Source organism: Vicugna pacos, unplaced genomic scaffold, assembly GCF_048564905.1.
Source record: "Vicugna pacos unplaced genomic scaffold, VicPac4 scaffold_19, whole genome shotgun sequence".
Taxonomy (NCBI): Eukaryota; Metazoa; Chordata; class Mammalia; order Artiodactyla; family Camelidae; genus Vicugna; species Vicugna pacos.
Window position 1 is genome coordinate 33927258 of NW_027328740.1, and position 13070 is coordinate 33940327.

The 13070-nt window shown below is 40.5% G+C and overlaps 1 protein-coding gene across 3 annotated transcripts in view; it reads left to right on the forward strand.

Moving 5' to 3' along the window:
* The first annotated feature begins 96 nt into the window (after window positions 1–96).
* Window positions 97–13070, forward strand: part of LOC140692920 (trafficking protein particle complex subunit 9-like) — a 99750-nt gene continuing 86776 nt past the window's right edge. For 2 of the 3 annotated variants that reach the window (XR_012068533.1, XR_012068534.1), the window contains exons 1-2: window positions 97–362; window positions 3451–3619. The gene's annotated coding sequence lies outside the window, so the exon portion shown is untranslated. Of the gene's footprint in view, window positions 363–911; window positions 1186–3450; window positions 3620–13070 lie in introns of those variants that run through there. The other variant, XR_012068539.1, reaches the window with a different exon arrangement.

Sequence of the window (13070 nt, forward strand, 5' to 3'; positions counted from 1 at the left end):
TTCGGCTCCAGGAATCCATCAGATGCAGCAGGCGGCCAGAGGAGGAGCCGAACAGGCTCATGAAATGTGACATCCCCAACTAAATCAACACGGAGCAGAACTCTTCCTTTGGGGAAGATGATCTCCTGATTTTGGAACCACCAATTGTTCTAGAAGATAAGCCAGTTTCTCAGACCTCACACAAAGACTTGAATTGAGAAACGTGCTTTGTCAAGTGTCTTTCTGAAGATGTGAAGTCTGTCTTTGTATGGCAGGAATTCCCCATTCACAAAATTGTATGTGTTTGTGTCTGAGAGAGAGAAATGGAGACAGACAGAAAGATGGAGACAGAAGAGTGCCCCTTCAGAAGAGAGCTATTTAAGGTGAGTTTTTGTGCCTTTAAAAACATTTGGGGTTTTGGGGGGAACAAAGTATTTACACTTTCTCATTCTCCTAGTTGGAAATCTTGGCCCCATACTCAGTGTTAGCGGCCTTGAACGGGGGTTGGAACGGTGTGTTTCATCTGGTGCTGCCACTTCCACGCTCTGCCTTTAGCACGTTGCTTTGCCTGTCAGGGCTGCCACCCTTTTAACTGTAAGGTGAGGAGTCTGGAGTAGGTGATCCATCCCAGCTCTGCTGTTTTGCAAATTTCTGATTTCATATTCGGATGAGGCTGGGATACACCCAGAGCAGTATAAACCAGGCCCTACCTCCTGCCTATTGCTGGGGCATCCCTCAGGTCTGTGCCTTCTACTCAACCCTTTATTGAGCCCAGCTTTTGTCAGGAACCGAAGTACCTACCGAGATGGCAGGGGACGTCTCTCGTGGTCACGGTGGCCATCATTTCTATTGGTTGTGCTGAAACAGCTCTTCTGAGATCCCCCGGCCACCCTTGCTCAAACCTGAGGACAACACTGTCGTTTCTTTCCTAGGAGGAAGATCAATGCATGGTGTACATTATGACAATCTTGTGCCCAGGAATGCACGGGAAGTTCTCAGCTGAGTGAGGGGAGATGCCTCTGTGTCCCTGTGTCCCTGTATCTCTATCTGCTCACAGTGCCCTGCCACCGACTACTTAGCAAGAAAAGTGCTATTCACTATGATGTGTGTTTTGCAGACGTGTAGGTGATAGTCGTGTGACTCCTGTGTGGGCTTTGAGCTGGGATGTTGAAGAGCTTATAAATATCTCATCAACATGTATTTGAGGTGGCCTGGTGCCACACAGACTTGATTTATGAAGGCGTCAAGCCTGTACACTGGTTTGGAAACAACTTGGTTTTGATCAGTTCCACTGCATGCATGACTCGCTGCTAATCTCTGGGTGTTTTTTTCATTTTAGATTTGTTCACCCAGTGTCTTGCTTATGCTGAGAAATACTTTTATTTCACCAGAATATTCTCTGATTCTTTGTTTTCACACATCCAGTTTTTTAATTCCTTTAAAAATTGTTCTGTGTTTATAATGCCTCCTTATTTCTATCATCTCTAGGTTCCCAGTGGCCTGAGCCATTCATCAAATTTTATGTAGGAACCATTCCACCAAAAGAAATCCCCTCGTCATAATACCTTTTGAGGAAAATATTATTCTTTAAGACTCTAACACTAAATCGTAGAACAAGCATGGAACATTTCTTGTAGTTAATACATGTTCATGCAAAAAGAAACGTGATATTTTCATTGAAGAATGTTGATTTTAATAACTTTTACTAATGTGAATATTATTGTTCGTAATTTAAGTAACAAAATAAAACCACAGTTATTTATTATTAAGATTGAAAACTATTTACACAGTCTCTCAATTAGAAGACTGAAGTGTATTTAAAAGATGGAAAAATACCCATGATGACACCATCTTTTTTATTAACTAAATATCAAGAACTGTGCAGGGTTAAGATTTGACCACCTGCAAGCTGCCAAGTTAGCATGAGGTAGTTTGTGGATGCTGCCAGAGGACAGGACACTCCCCCAGGATCAGAGACAAAGAACTTCCTGCCAGCAGAGCAGGCAGCCTGTGGTTCATGTCCATGTTGGTTCCTGAGTTCCTTTCCTATTGCTGTTGTAACAAAGGACCACAGACTCAGTGGTTTAAAGCAATACACATTCATCTTCTCACTGTTCTAGGGTGCAGAAGTGCGAAGTCAATGTCAGTGGGCTAAAACCAACGTGTGGCCAAGGCTCCGTTCCACACCGAGGCTCTTGGGAGGGATTCATCTTCCTACCTTTCCCAGCTTGCAGAGGTGCTCACACTCCTTGGCCCAGGGCCCTGTGTCACTGTGACTTCTGCTTTCACTTCACATCTCTGTCTCTGACCAATCTGCCTGTCTCCTCTAAGGACCTCCGTGATGACGTTTGCTTTCCCACAGTGATCTGCCATCCCAAGGTCCTTGACAGTCACACCTGCAGAGTCCCTTTTGCCATGCACAGTGACATATTCCCAGGTACTAGGTATCAGACAGTGGACATATTGGGGGCCATTATTCTACCAAGTTGTTCTTTTTGCCCCAATGGTTCTTGTCCATCCCACATGCAAAATGCATCCACCTCATCCCAACACCCTCCAGAGTCTCATTTACTACAACATCAATTCAAAGTCCAACATGTAGTCTAACTATTATCAGCTCAAAAGCCTAAATATTTTCATCCTCATCACCTAAATCAGGCGTGATTGAGACCCTGGGTGTGATCTTCTCTGCTCAAAATCCTGCAATGGCTTCTCATTTCACTCAGTGAAGAAGCTAGAGTCCTTATGGTGACCTTACAGCTTTCCTCCCCCTCCGCAAGCTGAGCTCATCTCCGGTTTTCTCCATGGCTCACTCCACTCCAGCCACACTGGCCTCCCTGCTGGCTCTTGGGGACATCAGACATGCACCCACAGGCCTGTTGCCCTGGCCAGTCTCTGTCAAAGTCATATGCTGAACCCCCAGGACTACAGAACATGACACCATTTGGTAATAGGGTTGTTGCAGATGTAATTGGTTAAGAAGAGGTCATTAGGGTGGGCCCTAATCCAGTATGACTTGTGTCCTGATAAAAAGGGGCAATGTGGGCACAGACACGTGTACATGGGAGATGACGTGATGAAATGTGGAGAGAAGACGGTCGTCTCCAAGCCAAGGAGAGAGGCCTGGACCAGCCTCTCCCTCCCAGCCCTCAGGAGGAACCAGCCCTGCTGACACCCTGCCTGCAGACTCCCCGCCCCCAGGGCTGTGAGACAGTGAGCCTCTGTGGTTCCCGTCACCCAGTGTGCGGTGCTATGTTAGAGGTAGCTCAGCAACTAGCACCCCCTTCTGAAGGTCTTCAGTAAGGCCAGCTCTGGCCATCTCATTTTAAATTGGAAACTGCCTTCCCCTTGTCTCTGCCCCAGAAACTGCCTCTCCCTGATCATATTATTTCTATCACCTTCTAGAATACCATATATTTCACATGACTGTCACGACTGTAGTTTATATTCTGCTCTTCCTCACTCCTACAGGGACAAGGATCCTTATTTGTTCACTGACGGTCCTCAGGTGTCTTGGCCAGTACTCGTGGCACAGCATCAATACAAATTGGCCACATGCAGGGAGGGATGATTCCTTACATTCACAGAGGAGTGAACGAAGATTCCGGGGGACTGAGTGTTTCACTCAGGCACAGAGCTGGTAAGTGTCAGGCCAAGGTGGGTTTCAGGTACCTATGAACCTGAGGGAGGCTTGAGTGATTACCTTTCCATTGATTAGTATTTCTCAGGTGTCTCTTTTTCTGGCTCTAACTTTTGACCTCTTTCTGTTATTTTTCTAAGCTTTCAACCAGTTTTAAGTTTCAATTATGCTTTGTCTCAGGTAAATGAAATCTGTAAATTTTTTAACTCATTATTTGTTTCATCTAAATACATTGTGATTAGTGATAATGTCTTATTTCTGGCATCTTGTTTTGTGATTTCTATTTGCTTTGCTCTGCTTTTCTCCTGCCTGTTATATATCTTGCAGTCATGGTTAAGGGCAAGGCGTCTAGACACTGCCTATCTGGGATTGATTCCCTCACTTGCTAACCATGTAACCAGGATATTTAATCACTTTGAAACTCAATTTCTTCATATACAAAAAGTGATACTATACACCTCAAAGACTGTGAGCATTTAGTGATAAAATATATGAAGAACTTAGAATAGTGACCGGCCTATTTTGCATTCTTCATTTTGACTTCTGTATTTTCATTCTCTTTTAAACAATTACATTAGAGATTACTGTTGAATTTTAATGAACACCCTAGATATTGAAGATTAAAATGTTACTTAACTCATACATTGAATTTTATATACCAAATGATATCTGTATTTTGTTTCCATAAGTTCTGTATAGTTCTTAAAAAAAATTGATCTGTTTTCTTTTTCATGATGTCCTTATTGTTCACTATGTTATATAAGATTCATTTTACCTTTTTAAAATTTTTTATTGATTTATAAACATTTTACAATGTTGTGTCTAATTCCAGTGTTCAGCACAATTTTTCAGTCATTCATGGACATATACACAATCATTGTCACTTTTTTTCTCTGTGATTTATCATAATATTTTGTGTATATTTCCCTGTGCTATACAGTGTAATCTTGTTTATCCATTCTACAATTTTAAAATCCCAGTCCATCCCTTCCCACCCTCCACCACCCTGGTAACCACAAGTCTGTATTCTCTTTTTGTGAGTCTATTTCTGTCCTGTATTTATGCTTTGTTTTTGTTTGTTTTTGTTTTTGTTTTTTAGATTCCACATATGAGCGATCTCATATGGTATTTTTATTTCTCTTTCTGGCTTACTTCACTTAGAATGACGTTCTTCAGGAGCATCCATGTTGCTGCAAATGGCATTATGTTGTCGGTTTTTATGGATGAAAAGAAATCCATTGTATAAATATACCACATCTTCTTTATCCAGTCACCTGTTGATGGACATTTAGGCTGTTTCCATGTTTTGGCTATTATGAATAGTGCTGCTATGAATATTGGGGTGCAGGTGTCATCCTGAAGGAGATTTCCTTGTGGATACAAGCCCAGGAGTGGGATTCCTGGTTCATATGATAAGTCTATTCCTAGTCTTTTGAGGAATCTCCACACTGTTTTCCATAGTGGCTGCACCAAACTGCATTCCCACCAGCAGTGTAGGAGGATTTCCCTTTCTCCACAGCCTCTCCAGCATTTGTCATTTTTGGATTTTTGAATGACGGCCATTCTGACTGGTGTGAGGTGATACCTCATTGCAGTTTTGATTTGCATTTCTCTGATAATTAGTGATATTGAACATTTTTTCATGTGCTTTTTGATCATTTCTATGTCTTCCTTGGAGAATTGCTTGTTTAGGTCTTCTGCTCATTTTTGGATTGGGTTGTTTAATTTTTCTTATTGAGTCGTATGAGCTGCTTATATATTCTGGAGATCAAGCCTTTGTCGGTTTCACTTGCAAAAATTTTCTCCCATTCCGTAGGTATTCTTCTTGTTTTACTTCTGGTTTCCTTTGCTCTGCAGAAGCTTGTAAGTTTCATTAGGTCCCATTTGTTTATTCTTGCTTTTATTTCTTCTAGGAGAAAATTTTTGAAATGTATGTCAGATAATGTTTTGCCTATGTTTTCCTCTAGGAGGTTTATTGTATCTTGTCTTATGTTTAAGTTTTTAATCCATTTTGTGTTGATTTTTGTATATGGTGTAAGGGAGTGTTCTAGCTTCATTGTTTTACATGCTGCTGTCCAGTTTTCCCAACACCATTTCCTGAAGAGACTGTCTTTATTCCATTGTATATTCTTGCCTCCTTTGTTGAAGATGAGTTGACCAAAAGTAAGTGGGTTCATTTCTGGGCTTTCTATTCTGTTCTATTGGTCTATATGTCTGTTTTGGTACCAATACCATGCTGTCTTGATGACTATAGCTGTATAGTATTTCTGAAGCCTGGGAGAGTTATTCCTCCAGCCTCTTTCTTTCTCTTCAGTAATGCTTTGGCAATTCTAGGTCTTTGATGGTTCCATAATTTTTATTATGATTTGTTCTAGTTCTGTGAAATATGTCCTGGGTATTTGGATAGGGATTGCATTAAATCTGTAGATTGCCTTGGGCAGTGTGACCATTTTAAAAATATTGATTCTTTCAATCCAAGAGCATGAAATATCTTTCCATTTTTTAAAGTCTTCTTTGATTTCCTTCATCAATGGTTTATAGTTTTCTGTGTATAATATTTCACCTCCTTGGTTAGATTTATTCCCAGATATTTTATTACTTTGGGTGCTATTTTAAAGGGGATTGTTTCTTTACTTTCTTTTTCTGTTGATTTATCGTTAGTGTAAAGAAATGCAACTGATTTTTGAACGTTAATTTTGTAATCAGCTACTTTGCTGAATTCTTCAATCAGCTCTGGAAGCTTTTTGGTGTACCTTTTAGGGTTTTCTATATATAGTAACATGTCATCAGCATTTAATGACAGTTTTACCTCTTCTTTTCCAATTTGGATCCCTTTTATTTTTTCTCTTGCCTGACTGCTGTGGCTAGGACTTCCAGGACTATGTTGAATTGGAGTGGTGATAGTGGGCATCCTTGTCTTGTCCCAGATTTTAGTGGGAAGTTTTTGTGTTTTTCACCGCTGAGTACTATGCTGGCTGTAGGTTTGTCATATATAGCTTTTATTATGTTGAGATATGTTCCCTCTATACCCACTTTGGCGAGAGTTTTTATTATAAATGGATGTTGAATTATATCAAATTCTTTTTCTGCATCGATTGAGATGATCATGTGTTTTCTGTCCTTTCTCTTGTTGATATGATGTATTACATTGATTGATTTCCGTATGTTCAACCAGCCTTGTGTCCTTGGGATGAACCCCACTTGGTCATGATGTATAATATTTTTTATGTGTTGTTGGGTTCTATTTGCTAAAGTTTTGGTGAGGATTTTGGCGTCTATGTTCATCAGTGATATTGGCCTATAATTCCCTTTTTTTGTAGTGCCTTTGCCTGGTTTTGGTATCAGGGTGATGGTGGCTTCATAGAATGAGTTTGGGAGTATTCCCTCCTTTTCAATTGTCTGGAAGAGTTTGAGAAAGACTGGTATGAGTTCTTCTTTGTATGTTTGGTAGAATTCCCCAGTGAAGCCATCCGGTCCTGGACTTTTATTTGTAGTGAGGTTTTTAATTGCTATAACTATTTCTTTCTAGTGATCGGATTGTTCAACTGTTCAGTTTCTTCTTGATTCAGTTTTGTTGGACAGTAGATTTCCAGAAACTTGTCCACCTCCTCTAGGTTATCCAGTTTGTTTCCATGTAGTTTTTCATAATATTCTCGTATGATATTCTGTATTTCTATTTTGTTTGTTGTAATTTCTGCATTTTCCTTTCTTATTTTGCTAATTTGTGCTCTCTCTTTTTTCTTCTTTGTGAGTTTGGCCAGAGGTTTGTCGATTTTATTTACTTTTTCAAAAAACCAGCTTTTGGTTTGGTTGATTTTTTCTATGGTCTTGTTAATCTCTATTGTATTTAATTCCTCTCTCATCTTAATTATTTCCTTCCTTCTGCTGCTTTTTGGGCTTTTTGTTCTTCTTTTTCTAATTGATTCAGTTGGTGGGTTAACTTCTTTATTTGAGATTGTTCTTCTTTTTTGAGGAAGGCCTGTATCGCTATAAACTTCCATCTTATCACTACCTTTGCTGTGTCCCATAGGTTTTTAGTGGTTGTGCTTTCATTATCATTTGTTTCAAGGTATTTCTTAATTTCAGCTTTGATTTCCTCATTGATCCATTGTTTTTTTCAATAACATATTGTTCAATCTCCATGCTTTCCTTTTTTTCTCCTTTGTTTCACCGTTGTTGATTTCTAGTTTGATGGCATTGTGGTCAGTAAAGATGCTTGAGATAACTTCTATCTTCTTAAAATTGTTCAGGTTTCTTTTGTGCCCAAGTACATGGTCGATCCTGGAAAATGTTCCATGTGCGCTTGAAAAGAATTTATATCCTATTTTGGGGGTGTAATGCTCTGAAAATATCCGCCAAATCTAGTTTTTCTATTGTAGTATTTAATTTCTCTGTTGCCTTGTTTATTTTCTGTCTGGAAGATCTGTCTAGTGATGTTAATGCAGTGTTAAAATCTCCAACTATGATTGTATCCCCATCAATATCCCCCTTTATCTCTGTTAGTAATTCTTGTATGTACTTAGGTGTTCCTATATTGGGTGAATATATATTAACGAGAGTAATATCTTCATCTTGTATCACTCCTTTAATCAATATAAAATGTCCTTCTTTATCTTTCTTTATGGCCTTTGTTTTAAAGTCTGTTTTGTCTGAAATCAGTATTGAAATACCTTCTATTTTGGCTTTTCCATGTGCATGGAATATCCTTTTCCATCCTTTCGCTCTCAATCTATATGTTTCCTTCTCCCTAAAGTGGGTCTCTTTTATGCAGCATATTGAAGGTTCTTGCTTTATTATCCAGTCTGCCACTCTATGTCTTTTGACTGGAGCATTTAGTCCATTAACATTTACAGTAATTAATTATAGATGTGTGTTTATTGCCATTTTAAACTTATCTTTGCAGTTGAATTGGTATATCCTCTTTGTTCCTTTCTTCTTCCTTTTGTGGTTTCATAATTTTCCTTTGTATTATCATTGATTTTAGTTAATTTTTGTGACTCCCTTGTAAATTTTTGGCTTGTGGTCATCCTTTTTTTAATCTATTAACCCATTACTATAACTGTTTGTATTAAACTGATAGTAACATGATCTCAAACCCATCCTATCGTTAAAACATTTAAAAAAGAAAGAAAAAATATTCTATATTTCCCTGCCTCCCTCTCCCACTCTCAGTGATTTGCATGTCTTCTTTTATAATTTCGTGTTTACTTTATTTGTAATTCATGAATTATCACCTTTCCAGTTGTGAGTTTCTCATTTCTGTAGCATTCTGCTTCTTTTCTATTTAGAATAGCCCTTTCAGTATTTCTTTTAGCATGGGTTTAGTGTTGGTAAACTCCTGCAGCTTATTTTTGTCTGTGAAACTCTTTATTTTTCCTTCTATCCTAAAGGATAGCCTTGCTGGATAAAGTATCCTAGGTTGCATCTTTTTTTCATTCAGGGCTTTGAATATATCTTGCCACTCCCTTCTGGCCTGTAGTATTTGTGTGCAGAAATCAGCTGAGAGCCTTATGGGGGTTGCCTTGTAACTTAATCTTTGCTTTTCTCTTGCTGCCTTTAGAATCATTTCTTTATCCTTGACTATGGCCATCTTGATTATGATATGTCTTGGTGTGGGTATATTTGGGTTCTTCCTGTTTGGGACCCTCTGAGCTTCCTGTACTTGGATATCTGATTCCTTCTTTAAGTTTGGGAAGTTTTCAGTCATGATTTCTTCAAAAACCTTTTCAATCCCCTTTGATCCTTCTTCCCCTTCTGGGAACCCTAGTATGCGAAGATTGGTACACTTTATATTATCCCATAAGTCCCTTATGCTATTTTCATTATTTTTTTATTTGCTTATCTTGTAGTTCTTCTGAATGGTTGCTTTCTATTGCCCTGTCTTCTAGATCACTAATTCGTTCCTCTGCATTATCTACTCGGCTTTGCACAGCTATTAGGTCATTCCTCATCTCTGTCAATGAGTTTACCCATTCTACTTGGCTCTTCTTTATAGCTTCAATTTCATTTTTGACATATTTTATATCTCTAAGCACTATCTCTTTTAATTCCTTCAGCAATTTGCTCACTCCTTTTTTGAAATCTTGATCCAGTAGTCTATCGATATCTATTTCATTGATCTTTCTTTCAGGGGATTTCTCTTGTTCTTTTAATTGGGAAAGGTTTCTCTGCTTCCTCATCTTGCTCATACCTCTGTGGCACTGTGGTTTATGGAGTATCAGTTGTCTAATTTGGATCTTAAGTATTTTATCTATCTAATGCCCATTTAGGAATAGAACTTAGGAAAGAAAAGGAAAAAATAAGAGAGGGAGAACGAATTTTATAAGAAGGGAGAAAGAGGGTTTGAAACAGTGTATAATGAATAATAGATGCGCGAGTTGAAGCAGAGAATTAATCGGGTTGAGACGTCCTTTTAAAATCTTTAAAATATAAGGGGGGGAGATGAATAGATGTATTTGAAACCTGTGTCTAATCAATAACAGGACATCAAAACCCAAGAGAAATAGAAATGAATTAAGAAGTAAAAATTATGAGAGTAATAGAAAATAGAACAGGTAAAAACAGATTTTAAAAAAAAGGGGGGGTTGTCGGTGTTCTCCTGGAGTCTGTGTGCTTTTAATGTGAAGTCCTTCTGTCTTCGTCCTGTTTTGGAAGCTCAGCTTGTTTTCATAGGCCCTCCGTTGGCGCCCTCTTCTGTGCTGCTCCCAGCACCTGTCGGCAAGCAGACCGCACCTCCTCCTAACACGGGGTCAGGTGCAGCTCTCCTCTGCTGTCAGCGGGCGGGCGGGTCACTGCCCCTCCGGATGGCGCAGTCAGATGTTGCAGACTGGCCAGGCAGGAGGGCCGGTCGTGCCCCCTCCCAGCACCTCGGTCAGGGGCTGTGTTCCTGCCCGACAGGCGGGGGGCCGCTCTCCCTCTACCTGCGCCACCGGTAGCTCAGCTGCTCTGTGCAGCTGCGCTCTCCGCCCTGATCGGCGCTCCGCACTTGTGCTCCGGGAAGACCGAGGGACAGCCTTGTCCCTGCTGAGGGCCAAAACCCAGCTCCTTCTTTGTCTTTGTGAAGCAAGTTCTCTGAGGGACCAGGATGGAAGGATCCTATCTGCCCCGGGATGTAGGCCCGTCTCAGTCTGGCCCTTGAGGCTGCTAAGCCCTTCGGTGCGGATGCAGGTTTCGCCCCCGCCCCCGCCTGGATGCTCAGCACCGGACGATATGGCGGCTCTGCCTGAGCCCCACCTCTCTTCCCCCAAAAAGTTTCCGTGGGTTTTCAGAGATGGGGTTATGCAACCTTCCCCCCAAGAGCACATCAACCTTGCTGTTTTATGCTGGGCCCAGGTTGTTCTGCCCTGTACACCCACAGCCACGGCGCTCAGCCACTTGCAGTCCCCTGGGGCTGCCTCCGTGCAGCCGCCCCCGTACTCCGCCCGGCTTGTGCAACATGGCCCTGCCCGCCGCTGCCGGCCCACGTCTCAGGCTGGGCTTCGGGGGTACGCTCTGTGCCCGTTTAACATAGTTCTCTCAGACAAGGGCTGCTCTGTACAGATGCGAGCCCCGGAGGTTCCCCCTCCTCCCCGCTGGCCTCTTAGTTGGAGAGGGGAGACCAGCGAGCGAGCGTCAGTCCTCCTTTGCCGCTCCCATCCCGCGGGAACCCTCCCGCGGTGCTTTGCCTTTTGTTCTTTCTTTTTTCCTTTTCTCCTACCAGATTTTTGGCATCTTTATCTTTTGAAGACGGCGATGTTCTGTCGGAGTTTCGCAGGTGCTCATGTTGGCTGAGTGGGTCTGTAGATGTGGGTCTTGGTGTATTTATGGGAGAGGGTGACTTACGAGCGTCCTTCTACTCCTCCATCTTCTCCGTCTTTTCAGATCCTTTATTCACTTTTTAATTGAGTTCTCTTTTTATTGTGGATTTGTAGGAGGTTTTTTTTATTTGAAGATACAAATTCCTAATCAGATAAATGATTTGAAAAAATGTTCTCCTGTCTGTTGTTTTTTCACTTTCTGGATGGTATCCTTTGAAGCAAAGTTTTACATTTTGATGAATTCCAATTTATCACTCTTTTCTTTGTTCCTTGTGCTTTGGGGTAATAGTTAAAATCTGAGGTATTTTATTTAAACGTTTATATATAAAATAACTTAATTCTTAGGACCATTCAAGGAGACGGGTGCTATTGTTGCCCCAGTCTATGGATAGGAGACTGAGATGCAGAAAATTTCACTGACATATCAGTGTCACAGCTACCCAGTGCTGTGGGAGTTCAGACCCTCATGTTTGTCCCCAGCATCTGTGATGTTCACCAACATGCTCCACTCGTTCCTGGATTCGTTAATGAAAAAGTCTTTCCCTTTTTGATTTCTTGTTAGTTTGTTTTCTCATTGGGGACCTCATCCCTTCATTTTCCTTGCAGAGATCAGTGTAGGTTTATTTTAGGTCTCATGTAGGCGGAAACATTTCTATCAGTTTACTTCTTTGTTACTCACTCTCGAGTGATGATTGATGCTAGTTGACCTAATCAATTCATGCTCAAGCCTTTCCTGCTCATCACACTCACTAAAAACAGAGCCATGACTTACAGAATGCTCAAAGAAGAATGTACCTGAGTGATTTTATTTTTCTAACAATCAAACCAATCAAATAAAAACCCCGGTGTTGACACAGATTATAAGCCCTCCAGAATAGGGTCACTGTCTTCCTTGTATTTCATTTGTTTTGTCACAGTGTCTGGATAATGCCTTGCTGTCCAGCAGTTTTGTGAGGATATGGTGCTCGTGAATCATTGTAAGGACAGAATTTTGACAACAGACTGTGTTGTTCATTTCACGAGGGAAAAGATCATATAGAAATACTGCTCAGATATATTTAAAAATTAAACTTGGAATTTTGAAAAGAGTTCAAGAAACCATACAAAGATCTTTTCCACTAATTTTAGGTCTATCTTAGACACATTATGGTTATATAGCAGAGTAACTTATCAACTAGATTTGACAAGAGGTGTGTATTATTGATTATTTGTTTTAGTTGAAATATTCTACCTGGGATAAAGTAATCAATGCCCATACATGAACATATATGTTTGTATTTCTATGCAACATGGGAGCAGACTTCATATGTTTCTATATAATATATATGACTGTGTGTTTTAATCTGTCTGTCTGTTTTTATAGTTTTTCAGCAATGTTGTAACTTTAGAATTCTTCTAAGATATGCACTCCCGATACTACTGCAGTTTGTACTGTGTATCCTGTCTTATGCATGGGATTCCACTGTCCCCTCAGTGAGGAATTTCCTCTCCTATTGAGTTAGTAGCAGATTTAAAGGAACTGTGATATCTAGGCCTTTGCTCTCCATGTGTTTGCTGTGGGCTGTCAATCACGATTTTCCCTTTGAGTTTTCATTGTTCAATTAGAATTTTTGAAAATAACTGTTACTATGTTTCACCGGTCTCCCTAGAAACTT